This window comes from Anser brachyrhynchus (assembly GCF_964034855.1).
Source record: "Anser brachyrhynchus genome assembly, chromosome: 3".
Taxonomy (NCBI): Eukaryota; Metazoa; Chordata; class Aves; order Anseriformes; family Anatidae; genus Anser; species Anser brachyrhynchus.
The window spans coordinates 43,109,832-43,136,067 of NC_137696.1; the positions used below are offsets into that span (position 1 = coordinate 43,109,832).

The following is a 26,236-nucleotide window of genomic DNA, read 5'->3' on the forward strand; positions in this document are numbered from 1 at the left end:
GAAATGTAAAAATATTTGTAGCAGAATCTGAGGGGTGAATAAATGTTAAAAGACTGCTAATGAATGTTGATGTAGAATGCCCTTAATAGTCTTACTGTCTGTAGTAGCCTTATGATTTCTCTAGTGCGTGTTTATGGAAGTAGTACATTTGCTGTGGATCATTTTAATGGTCCAAAACCAGTAAAATATTCACTGTTCTGTGACACTGTTGATGGTAGTGGGGAAGCACTTATATGCTTCCAGTCAGAGATGGAGAGAGAGTAGGAGGATTTTTCAGGAACAATATAATTAAATGCATGTATGTAAAAGATACCTGCAAGATGATGCTTGAGAAAGTACTTAACAGAAATGGATAATTATAGGGAAAAAAAATACTTCTCTGGAGTTATAGTATGTGTTATTAATTTTCTAGTGGTGTAGAGTTTTTCTGAATATTTTGTTTCCTACCTGTAAAGTACTATTTTTTTCTGATAGTCTTTGTCTCTTCAGAAATGAATTTCAGATCAAATTGTTATTGATGTATTATTCTGTGGGAATTTTAATATAGAACTAATACAGGCCACTCTCGTCAAGGTTTGTTTCATAGCTTAAAAATCATTTGCTTTTGCAGAAATATGGGGACTATGAAAGCTTTCTGAAGACGTAGATTTTCCAGTCTATTTATTACCCTTTAAATTGTGTACATGGTTGTCACTGTTATCAGATCATACCCATTTTTCATTAAAGAATGTCCAGAATAGGAGACAATATTAATTCACCTGCTTTTAAATCCTATGTTACTTAGAAAGTAATTCAGAGGCGACTCAGATATCTGATATGGAAACAAAGTCAGTTCCTTAGGGCTAAATCTGGCAAGTACTTACTACTGTGTATGGTGTGTTGTGACTTTTCTGGGATTAATCACATCCTAAACAGTTAAAAAATACTCCAGTTCCCACTACTCTTCCATTTTCTGTAGGAAGAAAAAAGCTTTAGTGGATCTTGTTTGTTTTAACTATCTCCAAATAAAGCTGTAGGCGGCGTGTGTGATGACTTTTGCTCTAAGACTGGACAGCTTAGACACACCTGGAAAAACTCTTGGCCAAACCCCATGTAGTAGGCTATGCTCTTCGTGCTGCCCAAGAAACCTTCAGCAGGAAGTGCCCGTGTGTCCAGAGGGTGCTGGGTGCGTTGGCCCTCAGCCAGGCACTGCTGCCAGGAGGGCCTGGGCCAAGACCTGTGCTCACCCCCTGCCTGCACCCACCACCAGTGAGTGTTTCACCAAGAAAAGAAGTTGCTTCATAATATTTTGCTTCCACGCCTGACAGAAGAAGAGCAGTGCAAAGCATGCTGTGGCAATTGCTTTTCACCATCATTTATTTTGGGGAGGTTTCATTGGTGCTACCAAATGACTTTACTCAAGTGGTGTTTAAAAAACAAAAACTGGTGCAATCCATGGCATTGCTGAAAATGGGTGGACCATATGCAATCCATAGCTGGAAAATGGGAGCTTAGCCATTGCTCGGTTTTAAAGACTGGCTCATTTCATCTTGCTTTCCTGCAAACTTTTGTTAATGAGAAAGAGTTAGGTTAGGATATTGCAACTGTCTTTGTGCCATGCTGAGACAAGGTGTGATTACCAGAGCTGTGCATGCGGCTGAGCGTTCTCGCCACCTCTGCTGTGTTGCGGTGTCGCGTGATGCACAGAGAGCAGCAGAGGTTTTTGACCTCGCTGCATCTTAGCAATTGGGGAAAGGTAGGTGGATTCAATATACATTCATTTCAGTGAAATTCCAACCCAAACCATGAAACCATATTTCTGTTAGGTTTAAGAGGAATCACAACACAAACCCATACAACAGTCTGACTTTTTAAAAATAGGTGCTGTTGTTTTTAATGGTCAAAGTGAAATCTGTAGCTGTATATGGCAAACTTGCAGAATCTAGATATGGAGATCCTGTCCTGACCTCACAGAGGTCTCTGTATTTTCAGTAGTGATGTGTATCTTCTGTTGAGTCTCTGATCTCAGACCATGTTGTGTAATTGTGTATATATTTTTTAAATCAAAAGCGTAATTTCTGAATGGACAGTACTCTCTGGGGAAATGGATACAAGACATAGAAGACGGTGCTTTGTTTTAAATCGTTACTACCTTTAGGGCTTGGCACTCACCAGACTGCAGTGAGAAGCATATCATTTATTGTGTTATAAACGCTCTCCTATCTTAAATTCTAAAATAGTTGCTTCCTGGAGGAGGCTTGGAATATACACTGATGTACCTGACAGTTAATTAAAATTCAGTGTTGTTTGTTCGTGCTTAAATTAGTGGAGAAAAGCTTCTAGGAAATACCATAGAGAATTAACATTCAGAAGATTTCAAATTATTTTGAAAGATGAAAATTCCCATGACTCTACCCCTTAAAGAGTTGAAACATAATTCAGATGCATCTTTACCACCTGTCACTTGTTGGTGTTTGGTTGTTTTTTTTCACTTTCAGAGTGCGTATTCTCTCTCTGTCTCTCTCACAAATAAATAAAGAGTGAACTGCAGAAGACTACCTCTTTTTTCATATTTTTTTCCAGCAGGTTATTTTCTGATTTCTTGTCGGTGAACTACATGCACATGCTATTTCTACTACAGCATTGTAACCCACCTGGACAAATGCATACTTAGTGGGAATCCAGTCGTTTTGTTAAGTTACACCAGGAACTGGCCAGTATTTTGTACAAACCAGAGAAAAACATGCATAACAGGCTTTATCTGTAAGGAATGTGAAATCACTGATTAGCCAGTTAATGCCATTTTCCTTCACATGTACATAGCCTCCTACATACCAAAACATGCACAAAAAATAGTATTGAAATAAGCTTTAAGCTAAGACAATTAGGTCTCCAGATGTCTGATTCCTTGGTTTAGAAAACTGCACAAGAGCTTATCTATTCCTGAAATAAAAATGATTTAGTCCAAAACCTCTTTCATGATTGCCCATCTGCCAGCGTGCACATTTCATTTTTCATGTGGTAAATAAAATTTCAAAGTAGTTCTTTAAGTCATTGCTGCACGGCTCATTACAGAGATTTCGTGCTTGCAGATACTGACAAACAGAAAGCCAAAAGGATGTGCAGTGCACGCAGAGCACCCATACTGGGCTTGTGAGGCAGGAAGCCCACCGGGATGAGGGGAATAGTCTAGTGGATTTATGCAGGGAAATAACCACATGACCTGTGTCATTTCTCTGTTGCCCCTTTCAAGAAATGCAGATACATACAGAGGGGGATGAGAGAAGCCATTTTCCAAGCTTTCTTCTCAGGTTTGTGCCATTAATTTTCCCCTAAAGTCAGACAGATTTTAAGCTCTCCTTTCGTGTTATGTACTCTATTACTGCAGGCTACATTTGTACCTGTGTTTAGGTAGGCAGACATACCTATTCTTAACGCTTAAATTTAGAGTCTTACCTTGTTCAGATTTTTGAAAGGTCACTTCTGCTGACAGCTGGTGGGTGCTGATGCATTGGCAAGTCGGGCCCTTTCTATACTTCATCCTGAAGTCAGAACGGAGAAGAGGAATCTTACTGAGTTTATATTCCCAAAACTGTGGCCTGTCTCTTCTCTACTTCACTAGAGGTGCAGTTAATCAAAACAGCTGCAGCTCAAAACACCTGGAAGTTGTGCAACTCTTAAATGTCTAAATGTAAATTTAAAAATCTAATTTTAAGCAGGCAGATTTGATCATTTTGCTCTTGGTTACCCAGGAAACCAGTTAATTACTATGCATTTGCTTCAGCACTCTGCGTGCAGCTTTTAAAACATTTTATTATAATTTTTCTTTTATTTTGTCTTAAGCTAGTGTTTGTAGAAAGGGCTGGCTTGACAGCTCTGGCAAATGAAATAGTCTGCCTGCCCACGGACTATGTGCTCCCTAGACAGTGGCAGTCCAAACTTCCTCATGCTGTTTTGTCAGCGTGCCACAACTTTTTTTGAGGTGGGGGGAAGACTTGAAGGAGGAAGTCTTTGTAACATCAGGTCTTTGCCCTCAAAATGCATAAGCATTGTCAGAAAATGCTCTATATTTTCCTTTCAGCGTATAAAACAGTGCAGCTAAAACTTGGGTGAATTCAAATTGTGGAAACCTACCTTCAGTCTGCAAACCATCATCAAGATCACAACGTTGATCCTGATGCTAAGTTGCGGTTAGCACTGGTGACAGATCATCTCATAAACTAAGCAGTTTTCCTTGCTCAGCGCTGAGAGAAAAGGATTTCCGATGAGTTCTGGTGCTGAAGCCTTCAGCAAAAAGTCCTGGAATGCTATTTGCAGATTAGATGTAGAAGTGGGGAATCTGTGAATTCATTCTAAAATATTAAAATTGCAGCCTTCAGTTTTTCTTGGTGATGACTTTTGTTGAGATAGATGTATAGTACAAATCCTGATAGCTACAAATCACCTAGGACTCCTAGAAAATCATCTGGGAAGCACACGGTCTTTTCAACAAAGAACTGTGCATTTGCTTTCCAAGTTTACAGGTCTTCTGTTTCAGTTAATAGCTTGAAAATCATGGAAGAGCATTGACAGAATCATTCTGCTGATCTCTAGTGACCATGGTGAGTTTGCAAATATTTGAACAAAAGGAACAAGGCAATGAGAGTGGAGCATATCCATGGTATCTTTTAATTTCATATATCTATGCTGTAGTATTGCTGAAAACAGAAATACAGAAGGAGTGCTCACATATCCCAACTTAAAGTGTCTGTCTCAAACAGCTACAATGGTTCATAACAACTTTTGTTCAGTGCAGCTTCTGCAGAGAGGGGAAAGGTTTTCCAGGAGGCTGTCAAGACCATCTCTATTCAAACTGTGCTTCCAAGGCAACTTAAATGACCCAGTTCAAGTTGCATACTGCCATCCTGCCTCAGGCCCATTCCTTTCCTCTAGCCAGTGCCATCACTTGAAATGAATCAGTTTAGGGAGTTGTTTGGTTGAAAATCAACCAGGAGTTTGGAACTTCTTGGAGTGGAAGACATTGTCTTCTGCAGGGTAGATTTTTGCATACTTTGATTTGGTGAGAAATTTTGATTTGGCTTTTTAAAAGCAAAGCATAAATGAAAATGACAGTATGTTAACACAGAGAGCACGAAGGAAAATTATTCTCTGGTTACTGAAGTCACGGAGGGGACTCCTATTCTTTGAATGCCATTTTGAATTACTGAATAATTTTTCATAGCTTTTTAAAATCAGGCTATACTTTCAAGTTCATTGCTTAAGTTTAGAGAAAAAGCTGTAAATTTTCCTGCTTTTCTTCCTGCAGACTGTATAATACAAAGATGCGTATGTTATTGGCAGTCTAAATTTATGAGCCTTTTCAGCATCTAAATTCAAGATGCATTGCTGCTTTTAGTGTTGCTCTAAGAAATTCATGGTGCATTAATGTAACTCTAATTGGGCTATCACCATTGGTCTCGTACATGTTGCATCTTTAAATGAAGAGAAGCAGGGAGAGTGCATAGGAGAAAGCGGCAAATGTCTCATTCATCATCTGAATTGGAATATATTCTTCCTACCTGAAGAATCAATGTTGTATAAGGCAAGGAGTGCTGTTTTGCTGTCTTGATGCATATTAGGTGTTCTTAAGTTTTAGAAACCAGTAATCCAGAAAATAATTTCATAGTGGATTTACATTTGTAGGTGTAAGGAACGTGGGTCTGTTATGGAGATGTTAAAATGTATTTTTAAGTTAGGAGTGAGATCCTGCTTCATAAGACTGTAAAAAAATTCCTGTTTTTGAGAGTCCTTGTTAACCTTGTTTTACTGGTGTCAACTGAATTTATTTTTCAATTGCTATTTTTTTCTTTCTTTTTGAATAACTTTAATTTTTACATAGCTGGTTCTGTGTTCCTAGAATCATGGCCTGGTAAGCTCTGAATTTAGGTTTAGATCATGAGAGCTCTGTTAAATTATAGAAGAGAATAAACTCCTATTTCCTCTGTTGAGACTGCCCAGAGAACTAGCCAGAGATTGCCCAGCTGCAACGGGCTGCCTGTTTTTGTGTCTCCTCTGTGTTGGCTGACCACTGAAAAGACATGTTTTACCTACGTCATTTAGCTGTAAAGTGGTGATGGCAGTTATCTTCCCTACGTCATTTGTTAGTTGTTAATCCTGTTTAGGAGAAAATTTTTATCAGGTAGAAGTTTCCAGTGGGACTAGCAGAACTTTTTCATTCATCTTAATGATATCAACATAGTGACTTTTGTGCCAGTTGTTCCATTAAATTCAATGGATCTTGCTTCATTGACAGACACTGAGTGTATGACTCCTCCTATTTAATGAGAGTCATTGTACCAAGTCCTTGGTAATTATAGCAACTTAGGGAGCTGAAACCTGTCCTTTCTACTTACTTTTCAGTGGTGATAAATATCTCTACCTTTTGTTATAATCACAGTCTATTCAAATCAGGAAAAAACAACTTAATAAAATGTCTATTAAAGGCAAAACAGAGATAATTCTGAGGACTGCTCTTCTCAGGTGGCTGTGAGGTACTGATGGAATAGATTTATCTTCCATTATGATTTGTGAAAGAGAAGCAGGCTGTATAGCGAAAGTACACAGTACCCCTGTGTATGCAGTCAATGAGACTCATTTTCATTGCTGCTTTTATTTGTCTGAAATATATACATGCAAAATCACATATATCAATAGGTATAAAGGCTGTTTTTAAGCTAGACAACCATTACTTTTTCTTAATTACCCTAATTCTTAAAATAAAAAGCAAGTAAAAATCCAACTTCTGTCTTCATGAATCTACTGCACTTGTTCTCTGGAAGTTGTGCTTTGACACAGAACATCTCGCAGTGTTTGGAACTAGAAAGCACCAGGGTCCTGTACAGTAATGAAGAAAAAATGTATGTCTCTGAAGGCTAGAACTAATACATTACTATCTGGGTTTAAATAGATAGGATTGCTTTTTTTGATAGATCACATCAGATGTTGCATTACTTTGGACACTGTTACTAATAGCTTTATTTTTTACCATTGAAGCCAGTTTTCTGAATTTGTGTAGATGCTGTTTATATGTAGCTATTGCTGTTGTTTTTATTAAGGTCATTAATTTTAATAAACCCAAGCAACTCAAGTATGTTATTACCATCATAAATCCAACTACCAATGGCCTTACATTTTTAAAGATTTCTGTAACGGAGTTTCTTAGTTTTCCTCTTCTTTCTATGACATGAATAAAATTTACTGAACTGCCCAAGGGTTGAATTACTTTTTTTTTCTTTTTTTTTTCCCCAAGTAATACATCTCCTTTGTAATGGTGACTAGATAAAGCTGACAGGTTAACGTTAATCTTCACTCTACACTAATGTACTAGAAAGAAACCTTGAACAAGTCCTTCAGACTAGATACTTCAAAGTCTCCTGGATAAGTTGTAAGCTCAGGCTCAAAAAGCTTAACAAGTTCCTACACATACGCAGAGTGTACATGTGGAATCTGAAACTGTGGTAAACGCAAGGTAGTTCAACTAAATAGGCAATTAATTATCATCTGTGGGCATCTAAACAGCATGACTTTGGTGTGTTTTAAGTTAAGTAGATACAAAATCTGATTGTATGGTCACTTTTTACTATGCAGGTAGACAGTCCTAATGCTGTGTAACTCTGAAGTGAAAATTCCAAGTCCCTAGGCAGGAGCAGCTGAGAGCCCTTTGCTGCCTGTGGTAGCCCACATAACCTCCTGCTGTTGGCAAGGTGCAGCCCTAAGAATTACAATCAGCGAGGCCGTCCTTTGGTGCAAGTTCTGCGGTGTCAGCAATAGCAATAAAGCTCCCTTCCTCTTCCTTCTCCAGGACTGTATGTGCCTCTCCACGTGAGGTGTTGGCTGCTTTGTGCAGCAGGCGCCTGCGGTCAGTGTGCCAGGTAGACCAGGGCCCCCTGGAGAACAGGGTCCAGCACGAGTAGAGATTTCCCACAGGGGGTGGCAGCCAGGGCCAGGCAGCCAGTGCCTGTCCCACCACGCCGGCACCACCAGGGAGGGGGACAGCTGAGGGACAGCTTCAGTCCCAGGTGTTGGGCTGGGGCGTTGGACCGTGAGTGGGCCCGGCGCTGCAGGACAGCGCCAAGGGACACTGGAGAATGGCCCTGCTATGGCATCACTGGGACAGGGGCTGTGGCCCCAGGGAGGGGCTGAAATGGGGTCCTGGGCTGTGGGTACTGTGAGGGAGCCCCAGGGGGCTGTAAGGGGTATGGGTGCCCTCAGGGCTGTGATACCACCTTGTGTTATGTGGTTATTTCCTTAGTGCTATATGTCCCTTGCAGATACTGAAATCAAAAGTGGTGGGCATGAGGATTCTGGAGGTGTTGAATTCAGTATTGTTATTTTGTGTTATAAGTGAATATGTTGCTAATGTTGAGTGGGCAGTGTATTGTAGCAGTAATGCCCTGATATACCATCCTAGAGTGTTAAGCCAGCCTTGTTCTTCAGGAAAGGGGTACTGAGAAAATGAAAACAGGCTTCTCAGGCTCAGTATTTAGCCAGCCAGCAGTCCTGTCTCTGATGGAAGCTAGGGAAGAAAACAGAACTGATCATTCTAATTTCCAGTTGCTGGAGTTGATAGCTTCTTCCTTCAAGAAGAAAACCTGAAGAAACAAGAAGGTTTACAAATCTGTGTAAACTTCTAGCATCTATTGTCCTATGGCAAGGGTTTCCACAGCATAACAGTGCCTTGTGTGAAGGAGTACCTTCTTCTGATCCTTTTGAACTTGCCAACATAATTAATCGAATGCCCTGTAATGTTTTTATTGGATGAGATGGTGAATAACTGTTTCTTAGTCATCTTTTCCATGTCACTTATGAATTTATACTTCTGTCACGTTCCTCCCTTACTCATATCTTTTTCCAAGGTGAAGACTTCAAGTTTATTTAATCTTTCTTTATACAGAAACATTCTGGGCTTTGATTGTCCTTTTTACCTTTTTCCATATTTCTTCCAGTTGCTCTGTGATTTTTGAAATTAGTGGACCAGAACTGCACATGGCTTTCAGGTTGTGGGCACACTGTGAATTTATACATTTGTGTGAAGAAATTTTCTTTGGTGTTCTCTTTCTTTTCTAGTAATTCAGTTGGCTTTCTTGACCTCTGGGCAATATATTAATGTTTCCATAAAGTTACCAACAGTAACTGTGATCTTGTTCCTAGATTGTACTACTCAGTTTAAAACTAATTTTGAGGCAAATAAAGCTGGAAGAATCACATATACTTTAGTGCACTGTTATATGTAACTATATCATTTCCTGCTACTATCCAGTCACTCAGCATGAGTGGATCCCACTGCCATTTCTTGCCTTTGATTGCCTTCTTTACTAATCTGTGACTAACTTTGTGTCATCTATATCTTTCTGCCCACTAGAAAAAAATTTGTAATTTAACTAAGAAAATGAATAATGAAAGCAGTAATGAATGTTTATTCAAAAAGCACTTGTTAATGTTGGGGGAAGAAATCTTAAGGTTAGTAACTTCTTACTGTATTAGACTCTTCAATGATGAACCGATGTGATTTTGCAGATTATTTGGGGGGTGGTTTTTTAATTTGGTTTGTGTGCATGTTTTTGTTTGTTTGTTTTTGGTTTTGGAAATGAAAGTGATATAGAGGTGGTTTTAGCCAAGTAGTGCTTTTTAAATGTTTTGCTTAGCAGTACTTCTCTTAGCTCCCAGTCTGTAGAACTCTCTGAATTAACAACTTTCTTCCTCCTTTACCCAACTCTAAATCTCTTTTTTTTTTATTATTATTATTTTATTATTTTTTTTGTACTGATAGTAAGGATAGAAGTCCTAGTCTTTGGAGTTAGAGGCTAAAATGAAAGAGGGAATTATTCCATAGTCATGGTATTTAGAGCCTCTATGCTATCTGCGTATACCTGCAATGCATTTATAAGCTCAATCTATTTGAAATCTTAATTAATAGAATTCAAACATGACTGATGGTTTAAGAAGACTCTTACAGCAGGAGCAGAACTCAGCATGGCATTCAAAGAGGGGATAAAGCTCTCTGAACCTTCATTTAAAAAAAACAACAAACAAACCAAAAAAAAAAAAACACTGAAAAACACTTCAGGTAGAGAAAGTGAGGGAGGTCTTCGTGGCAGTCAGCCTTTACTGTTTTAATACTTGACTGGTATTTTGAATTGTCACAGTTTCTCATTTTTTTTTAAAAGGTATTTTGGCTAGAATAAACAACAATAAGAGCCATAATAAGCTATTTGCTATGGCTATGGACTGGGACAGGCTGAAATTATTGAAAGTTTCAGAGCACGTGTAGTAAATGAAGACAGTCTAAAATGGTAGATAGAACTTGCTTCTGCTGCTCCTTCTGTTTTTGGCACCCTCTTGTATTCTTAGGGGACTTTGATGTTTTCTGACACTTCTGACAGCAGTTAAAAGATTTTTGTAGAACATACTGAAGTCTCGCTGGCTTTTTGAGTGAAGGTGTTGGGGCATGCTACCAAGTCTAAATGCATCTTTGTTCTCCAGTGCAAAGATATCTTCTCAAAGATGAGGCAGGAAGCTAGCTGAAACCAAAGGAGGATCAGTAAGTGGTAGCAAAAAGATAACATGATTGCAGAAGAAGCAGAGAAATATACTGCCACTGTTATATGAAAAGATTGGGTTTTATTCCTTGGGTATACCAGCCACTTATATAGTAAAAGAGAAAAAAGAAAAGATTAAAGGAGTTTGAGCATAGCTTAATTATGAAAACGGTTTCAGAATATGAGATTCACCATGCTTGGATTTTCTCTTCCTTACAGTCTCTGCCCCAGCATCAAGGACAGGGAGAGTGAACACAAGCACTGTAGTTACTATGGAAGTGCAGAAGCACTCGCTCTGGGTGGCATTATGGATGTAAACACGAGTCTTGGCTAGATTTGCCTGTGAGTCAAGGTATCATTTTCAGGGCAACTCAGTATCAAATACCAGTAATATTTTTATGGTATTTGCCTTTTCACATTTCAGAGAGTAATTCTTTAAGGTCCTCTGTCTTACTACTATATCACTCTAATTGGGTGAGCTCCAACCTCAAGTTTCCTCTGCTGTCCGCTTTCACTCCATTCTAGTCAGTAGATCTGCCTGCTCTCCGAGAGGCCGAAAAGGGCAGTTCAGATCCTGTAACATTACGTCAACAGAACCACCTTCCTGATCTTTCTGGCTATGCACACCTTGGAGAAATAATAAAAATAAAAAAAATAAAAAATCCTTTTAGCAGCACTGGCTGTTATAGACAGCCTGCTATCTGCCAGCTGACTTTTAATCACCTTGTACAAGATGTCAAGATTGCCATTGAGAAAAGTGGCCGTAAACAACAACTGCAACCTCATCAGCCTTGGCTGCCTTGGGAATTCCATCTTCTGGTGTGCATTAACTCATTTTGATGGCATTGGTGTTGCCCTGTAGCCGTTCCAGCTCTCAGAATAATATTGGGGCACGGCTATTCCCTTTCCCTCTCTTTCCACAGCAGAAGAGCCTGCTTTGCCTACACATTAGGTACCCTCCTTGAAGTAGCTCTCTGCTGGCTTTACTGCAGCCCAGCTGAAGGATGGCAGCATAAAGAGGCTGGAGAGAGGAGGAAGTAGGGCTTATATTTCTGAAAAGGATACCATCCACACCATTAGTTAGAGCGGATGCTGTGTTCTGTACTGGGCTTATCTAAAGCGAAATAAGTAGATGACAGCAAAATTTTTCATGCTGTGCTTTTGGTTTTGCCTTTTTCTTTTCCCTTCAGGTAGTTTCTGCTTTGTCCCAAAGTACTTGTAGATCATTTCAATTAAGAAGTTTGCTTGGATACTTTTCTTTCATCTGGCTAAGAGAAGAATTGTGATTGTGTAACAGAGGACCGAGCAATGGAAATTTCTCACATTGAGCCAAAAATTGTGAGATGCTTTTTGTCAGGGGGCCCAAACAATCATTTACAGCCTCTGAGCCTGTTCTTGTATAGTAAAGAGACAAATTTCCAAAGTTGCCATCTACAAAGTAATTTGCACAGCTACAAGACAGCAGAAAGTGACAGTATTCATTTCTGCATATATAGCAAATAGTTTCAGTGTCCTTGGAGCGGTCTGTGGATAAGTGCAAGCATATTTTTTTAATTTTTAAATTGCTGGGTTGTTTCCTTCAATCTGAATTACAGCGGCTAGATGGACACTGATTCCCCCCCCCCCCCCCCCCCCATGTTTAAAAACATAATTTCCATGCTCCTATACTAACACAGAGATCTAGGCAAAACTGTTGGGCTTTATAGTAATTTTTGGCAAAGCATCTGTTTATCACAAAATGATTAGTACATAGTCGACATAGTGACTTCAGTTAGTTTCCATCATGTCCATTTTTGTCTGGTTTTGTTTTTCAATGCAAGGACTAGGCTGAAAGCCATGCAAGAAACAAATGTATCAGAATGACATGTTTAAACATTCTCATCTTCGCTAAATAACTTTGTAGAAGTTGTCAGCCATGGAGGAGATTGGAATAACAAGGGCCAAATTCTGTTCATGCTTGTATTAGTGCAAATTTTGAAGAAAGCCGATGAGCTCCAGGTTATTTTATCACTCTCTGTATGATAACAGAACACAATTGCAGACAGAAAAAGTGGAGGTTAATGTTTGGGCTTGCTTATTGTTTGGGTTCTTTACTTTTTTTCTGGAAAAAGCTCAGCAACTGAGCGTGCAGAAAGCTAATTCTCAGAAATAAACCCAGTTTTGCAGTCCTTGCTGAGAGTGAGATGACTTGCTGTTTGCTGTCCCTGAGAGAAGCATAACTGCTGTAAGAAAGACATAGTCGAACTGTTGTGGAAGGGGCTTTAGAGATTGGTGCAGAAGAAAAGGAGAAAGAAAACTATATATCTGTCAAAAAGTCTTAGCAATAAAGGAAAATCAAAATGCCTTATCTCCGTGCTTATATGTAAATAGGGTAATATATGAATATTTAATAAGGTGCCAGATGCTTTGAATCGTCTGTTAAATTTTGATCAAGGCTTTTGTATTCAAAATCTAAATTGAGCTGATGACTTTATAACATATCTGATGTCTGGATAATATTTCTATATATTTAGTGTGATCTCAAAATGAGATCTAGTGGTTCGTGTGGTAGTGAACCGTGTTAAACAGGAGGAGTGCTCGAGTGCTCCTGGCTGTACATTCTGAACGTGGCAAAATGAATGGGGGAGATTATAGCTGCAGTTTTATGTCATTGGCAAATATGAATTTGAGCTCAGCACAGTGGATCAGTTTTGGCTTAGGTGCATATATAATTATCCCTTTTATGTCCATGGGGAACTGGAATTTTCCATAGCCAGACAGAACAAACTAAAGAAAAGGTGAGGTTTTAAACTCTGAAAAGCATACTGTTCCTGGAAAAAAAGTTTTGTTGAACAAGAGACTTTTATGTGATTACAGTCTGCATTTTAATGCCCTTTGAAAGATAAAGGCTGTAGTTTTATGACTTGAGAGAAATTTATCACATTTTTATTCAAACTGGATTTTTGGTCTTTGCATTATAAAAATAATTATATATGCTTTTTGAAGATTGAGTTAAGTCTTGTTCATTTTAAAGACAGTGGCAAAATTGCTATTATCCATAGTGGCTTGCTCAAAGCCCGTAGTGTACCCATGAACATTTATATCTAAAATGCATGCTTATGCACATTTTTATCTGAAAGCCGCTACAAAATTTTGTCCTTTACTGAAGTATTCTGGACATCTCTGCAGTAGGTTGGAGAGTTAGGTTTGAGTGGGGTCTGACAATAGAGTGCCATGCATTTTCCCCATATTTCTCCACTATAAGAAAAGTTAAGCTTGATCCATGATCACTAAACTTTGGAAATTTTAAACTTTTAGAAATTTTGGGAAATGCTTTTCTATGCTTTTGATGTATGATGGCATTTGCCGATAAATAAGCTTTATAAAACATGTATGTGTATATGTGCATATTTCTTATAAATGGCAGCAAAGTTATCTATTAATTTGCTTGGCAGGCATTAATTCAGTCAACAAGATAAAACTTTAGATTGTGGAGCAATCCTTTCTGTAATTTTTTTTTTTTTGAAATTAGTAGATTAATATGGGAATTAATACCTGAAATGTAAAAATAAAATCTCCGTGGAAATGAAAATCAATCGGCTGATAGTGTAAGCACAGATACAGCCCTCTTCTTATAGCTTCTGTAATAGGTCTGTCTTGTTCTGATACTGTACATTGTCTCAGACAATCAACACCGCTTGTTTTTAAATGTGCTCTGGAAGAAGTATGTACTTAGTATATATATTTTTATATACCACCAGACATTTTAGTAATTTTCTTTATAAATGACTAGGAGACTAAGAAAAGCCAGCCTGTTGCCATTAGGTTTGCATTTTCTATACAGAGGGAATCTGTAAATTTAGAATTGCGAGAACCACTGTTGTCTCAATGAATATGTACATGGTGATGCATATGGTGATGCAGTATAATTTGGAAATGTTATCAACCCATATCCGAGCTTGTTTGTGAATAGTAGTGCATCTGTATGTATTGCTTAATATTATACAGATTAAAAGGTTATGCATTCAAAAAGCAAATCTGTTCTTAATTTTACTTGAATTTCGTTTATTATTTTACCAGAGCACACAATAAACACAGTAATCTTTTTTTTTTTCATGTCAAATACTTCTAAGCCTTAACCAGTACATACAAACAATGTTTAGACTCTAAGCTAGTTTTCATAAATGTAGGATGCATTTATTTTACAGTCTTGGCTTTCAGGATAAAACTTCAAATGCCAATTAATATAATATAATAGTGTAAGATCTTCATATCTCAAATTCCTTCCAAAATGGTAGCAATTATTTACCATTTTCCTACTTTCTGAGAAAAGAATAAACTTCCACATTTTGAGACTCATGAAACTTTTTATAAGACAATTTGTGACAACATGGCAGATGAACTTCAGATGTCTCTGTGAATTTTATGTCACTTAACACAATGGCAACTTTTTGAGGGAGTGAGCTCCTCATAATGTATTAGGACTTTATTTTCATATTGCATCCTGAGATTTTTGTCTAATCCCCAGACTTTAGAGATGAATCTTACTATTTTTCTAGATGATTTTTCTGTATTAAGGCCTTTCTGTTTAACTGAAAACTCAAGCTGCACTTTATTTTGCAGTTTAGAAAGGACTTGTAAGATTTTCTGAGTATACATCTTTGCCCAAAACAATTTTCTTCAGTTGATAGTGTCCTGTAAGATGCTGTTATTGCAAATAATTTAGTTTCTTTTCCTCCTAAAAGAGTATTCACAGTGAAGTTTGCTGCCAAAAAAAAAAAAAAAAGCTTCAGAAAAATATTGGACTGCACTGTAGGATGAAAGGTGATAATGTTTAGTGACACTCTTTGGCATGCAGTTACTCTCTACTGGAACTTTTTCTGATACATCATCACTTGTACTGGTGAGGTGCAATACACCTCCTCTCCTTTCAAGAACATTGAAACATCAGAGAGATGCATGCCTCCGCCATGTCAAATTGCTGTGTGGCAGGATTCGCTGGTCTGTATCCAACGTTCATCTTCATCTCTCTAATTTTTTTTGCCTTTATTGGGATTCTCTGCAACAGAAATGAGAATAAGAAACCAGAATTTCACAAAAATAGCATTTTGTTTTTATAGAATGATTAAAAATTCCAAATTTGTAATGGTAATTTAATTAAAAAAAATCTGTAGTAGTGATTACCTGATTTAAAACAATCATAAAATTAGTCACAAATTCAGGTCATCCAGAACACTTGATCATTTTGATGGCAACAGCCACATACCTGCCTCATTCTTTTTTACCGCAGCAGTTGTGTATGTTGGATATCCTATTTAATCCTTAAGACTGTTTTCTGATCAAACTGAGACTTTTATGGTCAAGGTTGTGTGTGTAATATGTAAGCATGTATCTTCATGTGCTTCATCCATCTTCATTCCTTCCAGTAACTTCTAAATCCATTGGTTGATTTAAACAATATGTAATAGAAAGGTGGAGGCTTTAAAGTCAGGTGTCATGAAAACTGATAATGGGTTGAGGGAAATAGTGGTCCAACTGACAGGATAGCTGCAGCACAAACAGCACTTTACTAGGCGGCACAGTCCGCACTGAAATGTTTCACATGACTGGGCTCTGCTTTATCTGAATTTTCAACGACTTACATGCAAACAACAAGGACAAAATAGAGAAAATGTTCAGCCAGTTACAATGTTGATTGATTATCCTTATGTATGAGGTTGTGGAAATTATGACTTAAAAAAGCTAAGACACTTCTAATATAAACAGAGTGAGAAAAACAAAATAAATGTTGAGTAGATAATAGGCCAATAGGCAATGAATTTCTTACAGCAGAACAATATCAAAATATATTTTCAGACTAAGAAAATGATAGTGCAAAAGCTTTTTCCCCAAGGGCAATACATGAGAAGAGGTAGACAGAGAAAACCTGACAAAAGGCTGTAAATCAGGACACCTTCATATCCCAAGATACCAGAAGGATTCTGACCTTATTAACATAGTCACAAGGCAGCAGAGGAAAGGCGAATGGGGGCAGGAGTGATGTTACTGGTGGAAGAGGTCTCGGGTAGTTTCAGTGAGAGGTGAAAAGTTAAATCAGAGTAGTTCTGCACCTCTGCTGGTGTAGGAGCATGGTTGTGGCACTCTCTAGAAAACAAATCTCTTTGGACCTACCAGAACTAAAGCTCACTGGTGGTGATTTTCCGACCTTTCCTCAAGGCGTTCTTTTATCTTCCACTGCTTTTGAAACCCAGTATCCTTTTTGTGGACTTTTCTCTGCGTTGTGTGAAGAGAGAAACTTGTAAGAAGGCAGAATATAGTGGGGATGTCTTAGTGGGAGGGAAACTGATAATGAGTTGTTTTGCTGTTTGGTGGAGAAAGGGAGGAGGAAAGGGTCAACATAGCTGGAACAGTGGACATCCAGAGCACATCAGAAACAACTTCCTTTGGCTAGTTTACTTGATTCTTCTGATTTTTTTTCTTCCACATTCAAGGTGTGTTTCTATTCATTGGGTTAGGAAAAGAACTCCTCCAGTAATGGAGTATATGGAGAGCACTGTAATAGATCTCATACAGAAAGAGATTGTGGTAAAAGGAAATAGAATATTGAAGGTCTTCGAGATCTGTTGCTGTTTGTGCCTTGACTTTTTTTCTTGGTTCTCTTTGTTTGCCTGTTATATATTCTCGTGTGCTCATAAATTTATATCCAGTGTAAATATTCAGCTCTTTTTTTCTTTTGTTGTGATACAGGGAAAGCCTTTCTGACCAAATGTTTTTGGAACACTAAGACTTAATAGTTATTAATAGCTAGCAACAGGCATTCTAGTCACTGAGAACTTAGAGGAATTCATTTATTTTCTTTTTGTTACCTAAATCATTTCTGTGTTGCTAGGAAGTGCTTTCATTAAAACAAACAAACAAATGCAAGACAAAACCATTAGAACCGGAATGTTCCTTCTACGTGGAGACAAGTGAGTAAAGCAGAGCCCCTATGCACCACATCAAGGAGAACCAGCTGCCTTTGTGGGATGGAAGTGGAAGCTGACACTTCCAGCCTGGCTTTCTCCATGCCAGAGCTCTGCATGTAGAGGAGGGGATGGTGCTGTTGGTGACACTCCACTCTTCAGTCCCCTGTTTGCTATAAAAAGGGTCGTTTGGAATCACAGACAAATGCGAGATGATTGGGAAAGGCAGGGAATGCCAAGGAGGAAGGTTTTTGAGAGATGCTGAAGTCAAAACAGTAGTCTCATCTTTGCTCATTGTTATATATTTTCCAGCCAGTAAAGGAATTATCCATCAAGTAGAATTATTTAAGATATAAAAGGTACAAATACTGTCATTTAATTCAAATACAGAATTTTATAGGATAAAAACATGGTAGCTAAATTACCTCTCAAGTCTGTCGTAAGAAAGAAAGCATGGATCAGATACACATAATCACTATAATTAACTAGTTTACCTTTATCTCTCTGATTAGCTCTGGATTGTAAGCCTCTTTTTATTTTCCTTTATCTCTCTTTAAAGTGGAACATAATTCCTATTGTGAATGTCACATTGGTTGTGTTCTCTGTGACAATGGAATTAACTTGCTTGGCCGAGTGGCAAATCTATTATTTCCACATCTACTAAAAGTGTAGTTAGAAATTCAGAATGAGCTAAAAATAAGTGCTTTCCCTATGAGATAATCTCATTTCTTGAACTTGTGTCAATTTCTAATAGTGTTAATAAAACTTTTCCCTTAATTGCCTCTCATCACTGAGTGAGAGAGATCTTTTTTCCTCTTCCTTTTAAATTCAAATGAATTTGTTTCTTACACTTTATAAAAGGGAAGCTGGTAATTTATGGTTAAACTAACTGAAACTAAGTTAAGTACTGCCAGGTTCAGTTGCACCACTGCTGTGGACTGTAAAGTATGATTGCTTTATTATGACTTAATGTCATGTTACAGTAATTGATGGTGCTTGTACTCTTAGCCAACTGTCCCAGCTGCAGGGTGAAATGATTAAACCTCAGTGGAAAAAGTTGAAGGTAATGTATTTTGCCTTGTGAATTCAACTAGCTAAGAAAAAAAAGCACCTTGGTGGTAGTGGTGAGTTTATGCTGCAGAACTACACTTGAACTTAAATTTGTTTGTACCTTCAGCCTCCCTGATGGTGTTTCTGGGCCATAGCCATGTTTTCGTATTTTTAAGTCTGTTTTTTTTGTCTCATCTCCTTTTGAAAAAAAAATCTCAGAAAAATGACGAAAGGCTGTGTGCATAAAGAAGCTTGACGTAACTGTACAAAAATGGCACATGCAAACACTGGCAGAAAAATGTCTTATTTGACTTTTATGAAAAATGTCTTAATTGACTTTTAGTTTTCATTTAGTTTGTCTTAACTAAGATTGCTGCTAATAAGGCTTTAAAACATTTTCTTGAAAGAAATGAGATTTGCTGACAGCAGATTTGTCCTGACAGCAAGCTTTAGGTTACTCAACTGAGCATGTCATTAATACTTTTTGTCACAGTTATTAAAGTACTAAAATAACCGTGTAGTTTTAAACACAAGACATTACCATTTGTAAGTTAGAGATCACAAGCATCAAATCAATGTATTCATCTATGTATGGTCTGGTCTAGCTTAGGTGCCTCACCTGAAGAGCTAAAGCTTGTCTGATGGTTATGGCAATCCTGCCTAGTTTGGGCAGAATTGTGCAGTCAGAGCTATGTGTATTAGACTGGTCCAGAGGAATGTGTTATGCATATGTTAAGCGCATGATCTCAAGTAATCATTGAAGTGATCTACTTCTAACATGGGGTGTCTTTCTTTTCTTGGTGAGACACTTAAAATAAGTCTGAAATGTCTAATAAAAGTGTTCTGAGCATGTTTCACCTGCAACTTATGAAAAAAAAGGGTTTTTTCGCCTTCTTCAACATTTAAAAATGTTCCTTTTCACTTTAAAATAAACATGATTAGTCTTTAGATTAAAAATTGAAAGAGTACAATGAATATTTTTTCCCCCTTATTTATTTTTTCTCTCCACCCTTACCTTCACTGTACCTAATGACCTTTCTTTGGTCACCTGACCTTTCTTTGGTCACCCCGAAACAGCAATTAAGTACTGTTGCCATCGGTTCTGGCTTCTGGGGTTTTATAGTGTGGTTTTACTTTGTTTGCTTGTTTTTGTTTTCAGTTTGGTATGTTTTTTCTAGAGGTAGTGTGTCTTTGATCATCTTTGTGCTTATCCAAAAAGAAGTCAATTACAGCTTTCTTTTGCACAGCGATTTTTACTTGGAAAATTCCTGATGGAGTAATAGAATTAATATTAGCAGTGGTAAGAACAGCTACCTGGAGTCTCCAGGTTTAGAGATGTGTAAACTGATATTTGGATATAGAAATAGTATTTACAGTGTTTTTTCTTTACTAATGAATTATTAATAGTATTCTGAATTGGTTGTTCAGGCCGGGTTGTGATTATTCAATACACTTTTTTTTCTTTGCAGGAGACACTGGATTTCAGTAGAATGTTTTTAGGGTATACATTGGCCTTTTTTGCGTTTCTCAAACTACAGTACTGTCTTACATTATGCTAAACACTGAGTCAATATATCATGGTCAGACATCAGGGCCTGATTTCACGAAAATGGCATGTGAACACTTAAATGCTTCAGTCATTATATGCCAATTCTGGTCAACAAAATACATTAGATATTAGCTGGTCATGTGCTGGAAACCTCTTTTTTTTTTTTTTTTTTCTTACAGAGCTCACATTGTGAATGTTAATAGCTTCCTGTAATATAGCACTTCGTGTGGAGGAGGTTCAGATAAGTAGTATGTAAAGCCTTGGATGTCTTCCAAGGTAGTTTATAGTTTTTTCTATTTATAGTAATGGGTCTGTCATTGTGTTACATGCCTGACCTGCTGGATGAAACGTTTGTTCAGAGAGCAGTGGAACCAAAGCAGCTGCTTCGCTGTGGGTGCGCGCTCAAGGCCCTGCACCCTGCCACAGAGCACCGCAGCAGCGACTCCTCCCATCCCTGGCTGCATGAGGCTGCGTGGCGCTGAGTGGTGTACGTGCTGAAAGACAAAGCTTTGGACCATCTTTTCCTCGGGAGTTGCACTATGTTGGGTCTCTCAGCCAACTCTACCTAGATGCTGGATTTCATAAAACATCTGAGATAATTACATTTCCATGGATTTTTCTTTCAAATACAGATTCAAAAGAAACTGGGCAGACAGTATGACTTCATATGCCTCGTTTGGTTGGAAAACACTGAAATTAAAGAATGTTGTTCAGTGAATTAACTCTTCTTTCTGTGGCGACTATATGAGTAAATGGTTATTGTTGATTTTTCTCTTAACTCTCTCAGTGCACTATTGAAAGGTGAACAAAACATGCAGACGTGAAGTAGAGGTAGGGATTACTGTTGCCTTGTATGCACTACAAACACTACAGCAGGATGTAGAAATGTAAGTCAATACTACAGTGTGACATGATTGATTCGTGTCCACGTTGTAGTATGCTATAACTAGTTTAATTTTTCTATGGAAAAATAATATACAAACACAGAAAATAAAACCTACTGTTCAGGCCAGTGACACATCTAGTCCTGCACAGTGTGTTTAACAGTGGCAATAGCATGCCACCCAACTTCTGTATTAGAAAGGCACATCCTTTTCTGTTTCCTCTAGCAGCTGCTCTGGACATGTTGTCAAAGGCATTATCTAATCCCTTTTTAAACCTGCCGCTGCTATTTGCTTTCACAGCCTCCTGTGACAACAAATTCCATATGTTCAATATCCACTGTATAAAAAAGTACTTGATCTGTTTGAAACTTAACTTCTACTAGCTTCAATAAACATCCCTATTTCTGGTATCGTGCTACTTGGTGAATAGTAATTTTGCCTTCACTTTATCCAGTGCTCTGATGATTTTTCTCCTCTCCAAACTACAGAGTCCTATTGTATTTTTTTTTGGTCTCTCTTCTTAAAGCATGTGTTTCAGCCTCTTAATCATTTTTATTGTCCTTTTTTCCTAATGGTTTCTAAGTTTCTGTATCTGTGCGACTGCTTGCTTATACCTGCTGGTAGCTTTTTTTCTTCCTTAATTGAATTTTAACCTGTTTTTCTCAACATATTCTCTGAATTGTCAAGAATATTTTGAAATTTTAATCTAGTCTTCCAGCGTGCTTTAAATATATTCTGCTTTTTTGATTGAAAACTTAATCAGCACATTTCCTTCCTATTCCATAATTTAGATTACTGTTAAAAGCATGGAAATATATATATATATATATGCAGTAGAATCATCTGAATTACTTGTAAAATGTCTTCCTTTTTTTTTTTCAATGAGAGTGATATTCCATCCAGTTTTCTCTCCTATAATAATCTGGACAAAGTTTGTAGAGTTTGCCAGAAAGTTTTTATTAAAGGTCAAAGTATATGTTATTTTCACCTTCACCAGCAGGATAACAAGGTTTGTGAGTAGGAAAGATGGAAATCAAAAATGATTTATGTGACTTTTTCTTGACAAAATTTCTTATTTTCTGGGTGTTTACATGTAATAGGTTCATTATGTGTATGTTACAGAGATATCTACTGTCTGTGAAGAAAGTTAAAGCTATAGGCCATTGAAATGTTCTTAACAGCCTTTGAGCAATGGGAATGCAGTAAAGACGGAGGGTGTTTTCTTGCTCTCATTGTAAATTCTGCTTGGATAGCCCTGGCTCTGATGCAACCTTAACTGACACAGACTATCATTTTTCTTAATAAAAATAAACAGATAGAGTCCTTCTCAGAAGAAAATCTTCTCTGAGTGGTGCTGTAATGCATAGTCATTGTGTTCAGGTTTTGCTCTTTTTCTCGCTTTCTACCTGGGGGTATAACAGCATGAAAAATACCATGCTTTCATTTAGTAAATGCAGTATCTGATTGGATTTTATTTTTTTAAACAATGGTATTGTTTAAGGTGGATGAGGCAGGTGAAAGAAATGCACTTTGCTCATGAAGTGGAAAATAGCAGCATTTTTGATAGTCCTCATTTCTGCAGGGTTTATTTCTCATTCTTTCTGAGCTTTGAAGAAATATGTCTGTCATGTAACAGAATCTTGGGGATCATGCTGGAAAGAAGTCTGCACTTCTTGAGAGTGAAACTCTCAGCCATCCTTGTCCTCTGATGCTCTGGGCCCAGGCCTCATAGCACCTCCAGCAACCTTCAAATGTATAAAAGGTCACAGCAGGAAAGAATGAAACACTGCCTCTCTATTTTCAGCACATATGGGAAGGAAAAAGATAATATTGCAGCAGGAGAGAATTAGCTAGGCATCATTAAGGTACCAATGCATGGGGCAGGTTACCTGAAGAGAATGCAGGATCTCTTTCAACTGGAAATTTTTTAGAACAAACATCTTTTAGAAGTAGTATTTGTCTAAATTAATTGTGCATATGGAGAGATGGACTACATATGCTTTAGAGGTCTTCCGACTATATTCCATAACTAAGTGTTGAAGAGTGAAAGCTTAAACACAGAGGGTTTTTAGGCATGTACTGAAAGCAGCAAGAGGATAGGTCTGATAAGCTCAGATCCCCGTTGCCAAGGGGCCGTACAACACCATAGCATCAAGCAAACAGTTTGCCCAAGCTCACTGATGCAAGAGCCTGAAGAGCAAATCTAACAAATTCCTTCTAGTCTCTCTGCGGCGTGAGCTCTTCTGTGTTGAATTAATTTCTTTCAAGAAGCCTGCTACTACTCATACATGCCCGTGCGCACATGCACGCAGTAGAATAGAACAGCGGCATGGGCTGTTCCGATCTATTATAATTGGAAAAAGCCTATTATAAAATTGTCTGCAGTATTGGTGGTAGTGCATGAAAATTAAGATTTATTACCATTGTCAAAAGAAAGGCTCTGGAGACTTATTTGTTGCCAGTAGCTATTTTTGTTTCTTTGTTTTCTAATATAAACATGAATTTGAAGATAAGCAATATTCAAATATTCATTCCTAATGTAACATGTAGTTTTAAAAGCTGGCAAAAATCACCACTCAGCAAGAGTAATTTCAAGATGAACTGTAAAAACATTCAAAACCCTCTTTACTATCTGTATGATTTTTTTTTAATGATCTTTACCTAGCCTTTCAGGTCTCTAACTAATAATGTGGGATTAGGAGAATAGTAAACTTTGGAAACTTTGCTTATTTATTTATTTATTTAATATTTTGTGTTGTCCTTAGTTCAAAGAAAAAATAATATTCTTGCAGTTTGGTAAGGTTCCTTTTTAGCATGTGTGAATTTAAAAGGTCCCCTACACTACTTGTGAACACACTGTTAGGCTGGTACTTAAGAAAAAGTGAAATAACTAATCTATTATGACTGTCAAAGAGGAATGCTTGATACAGATTATCTGTGTAAATAAGAGCAGTAAATTAGACATATGTAATTCTGTCTTTATTTTAGTGCTGGTAGAATAGCAGTGGTCTTATTAGTGGTGCTAATGGTATGCTGCTCTAATAAGAAGCAGTCAAACTGCAGAGCTTGGCAAGCTGTGCATGCTCAGAACTGAAAGAATAGGGATTTAAACTGTATACAAACTTAGACTACAACACTGAAGTCTAGAAGCCTTGACTATATTCCCTGAATTTATGTGGAATGGGATTTAAAGCTCGATTTCCAACCTAAATGATTCTATGATTATTTTGGCCTCCCCTTTCCATGTTCCTGGAACAAAACCACCTGGATATTGCTACCATAAAATGTCCTGGTATTGAAGGCACTTATCGGTTTCACTCGCCTTTGTTCTTCTTCCTCTTGTGATACCATATCATTTTGGATCTGCTGTAGCTTTTGGCCTTTTAGGTTTAAGGTGCTCACAAAGGTTTTCAGGGACATTTTAGGATGATAGAAGGTACTGCAGGCTCCCTTCAATGAAACATCTCTTGCTGCCTCAGCCTGGCTGGCCCAGCCTTGAAGGCTCACGTGCTCCCTCCTGGCCCCGGGGCCCCTGGAGTGCTCAGTTGTGCTGCTGCTTGCGTGGAGACACAGCAAGAGGATGGGAGGCAATTCCTGGAGTGGTGCCACGCAGTCATGTGTACAGTGTAGGAGCTAGGATGCCTGTTGCTGCAGTTTAGCCAAATTTTGACCACAGTATGGGCTCGAGACTGTTTCCAGTGAGTAGGATGACTGCAGTTATCCTGTTACTAGAGTAAAACAAGCGCTAGTGGCGAGAGCTGTGCTGGCTCACTGCCTCTGTCCTTAGGGTAGAGAACAAGCCCTGGCTCTGTTTGGCTTGCTGGTATGGGAGTAGCCTTGCAGTCTTGCTGCCACGGAAATAAAGCCAGTGCTTGGAAGAAGCTGCATTGGTTTCTGCAAATATCCTTAGAGAACTGTAGCAAACTGTGTGAGAGAGGTGGTCTTAGTGAGAGGATGACGTCCTACTGGGCATGTGACTGCAGCTTTGGGCACCCAAATGCAGTCATTTCTAATTTTTGTTCATATGTTGCCATAAGTATACCTAGCAGCAAAAAAAAAAAAAAAAAAAGTCCAAATGGTATTTGTTTCAGGAGTAGATTTTGCAAATGCTTGAAGATTTTCTTATGCTATGTTCTCATAAGATTTTAGGTAATGTATTAGCACAAGTTTAAACATACATTTGAAAGGTGTAGAACTGTCTAATATGCATTATATTTAAAATATGCATATAACCTAAATATATTCAGTGTTAGTGTTAGGTATCACAGTATCACAGTATCACAGATTTCTAGGTTGGAAGAGACCTCAAGATCATCGAGTCCAACCTCCGACCTAACACTAAGTACTCCACTAAACCATATCGCTAAGCTCAACATCTAAACGTCTTTTAAAGACCTCCAGGGATGGTGACTCCACCACCTCCCTGGGCAGCCCGTTCCAATGCTTAATAACCCTTTCGGTAAAGAAGTACTTCCTAACATCCAACCTAAAACTCCCCTGTCGCAACTTTCGCCCATTCCCCCTCGTCCTGTCACCAGGCACGTAGGAGAACAGACCAACCCCCACCTCTCTACAGCCTCCTTTAAGGTAACTGTAGAGAGCGATAAGGTCACCCCTGAGCCTCCTCTTCTCCAGGCTGAACAAGCCCAGCTCCCTCAGCCGCTCCTCGTAAGACTTGTTCTCCAGACCCCTCACCAGCTTGGTCGCCCTTCTCTGGACTCGCTCGAGCACGTCCATGTCCTTCCTGTAGCGAGGGGCCCAAAACTGAACACAGTACTCGAGGTGCGGCCTCACCAGAGCCGAGTACAGGGGCACAATCACTTCCCTAGACCTGCTGGCCACACTGCTTCTTATGCAGGCCAGGATGCTGTTGGCCTTCTTGGCCACCTGGGCACACTGCTGGCTCATATTCAGCCGACTATCCACCAATACTCCCAGGTCCCTCTCGGCCAGGCAGCTTTCCAGCCACTCATCTCCCAGGTAAAAGGATAAAGGTAAAAGGATACTTTCTCACTGAATTTCAGAAAAATGGTTCCTATTTCTCCAAGGAAGTTGTTTATACTATGTTCTAAATAAGCATTTCACTGAGCTTGGTTTTTCTGGGATGTGTGCTGAATTGGAAGTTTTGGAAGCTTATTTTTAAAGAAAAAAAAAAGTTGGCCTTTTCTTTATGCAGACATGGAAAAGTTCTTGCTAGTCTGAAACATATTACCTCTTAAAATAAGTGTCAAAAGCGATGGAAATACTATAAAGTTG

At 38.3% G+C, this 26,236-nt stretch overlaps 1 protein-coding gene across 23 annotated transcripts in view; it reads left to right on the plus strand.

The window, feature by feature from the left end:
* Positions 1-26,236, plus strand: part of PLD5 (phospholipase D family member 5) — a 175,484-nt gene that overhangs the window by 44,602 nt on the left and 104,646 nt on the right. The gene's annotated exons all lie outside the window — the stretch shown is intronic.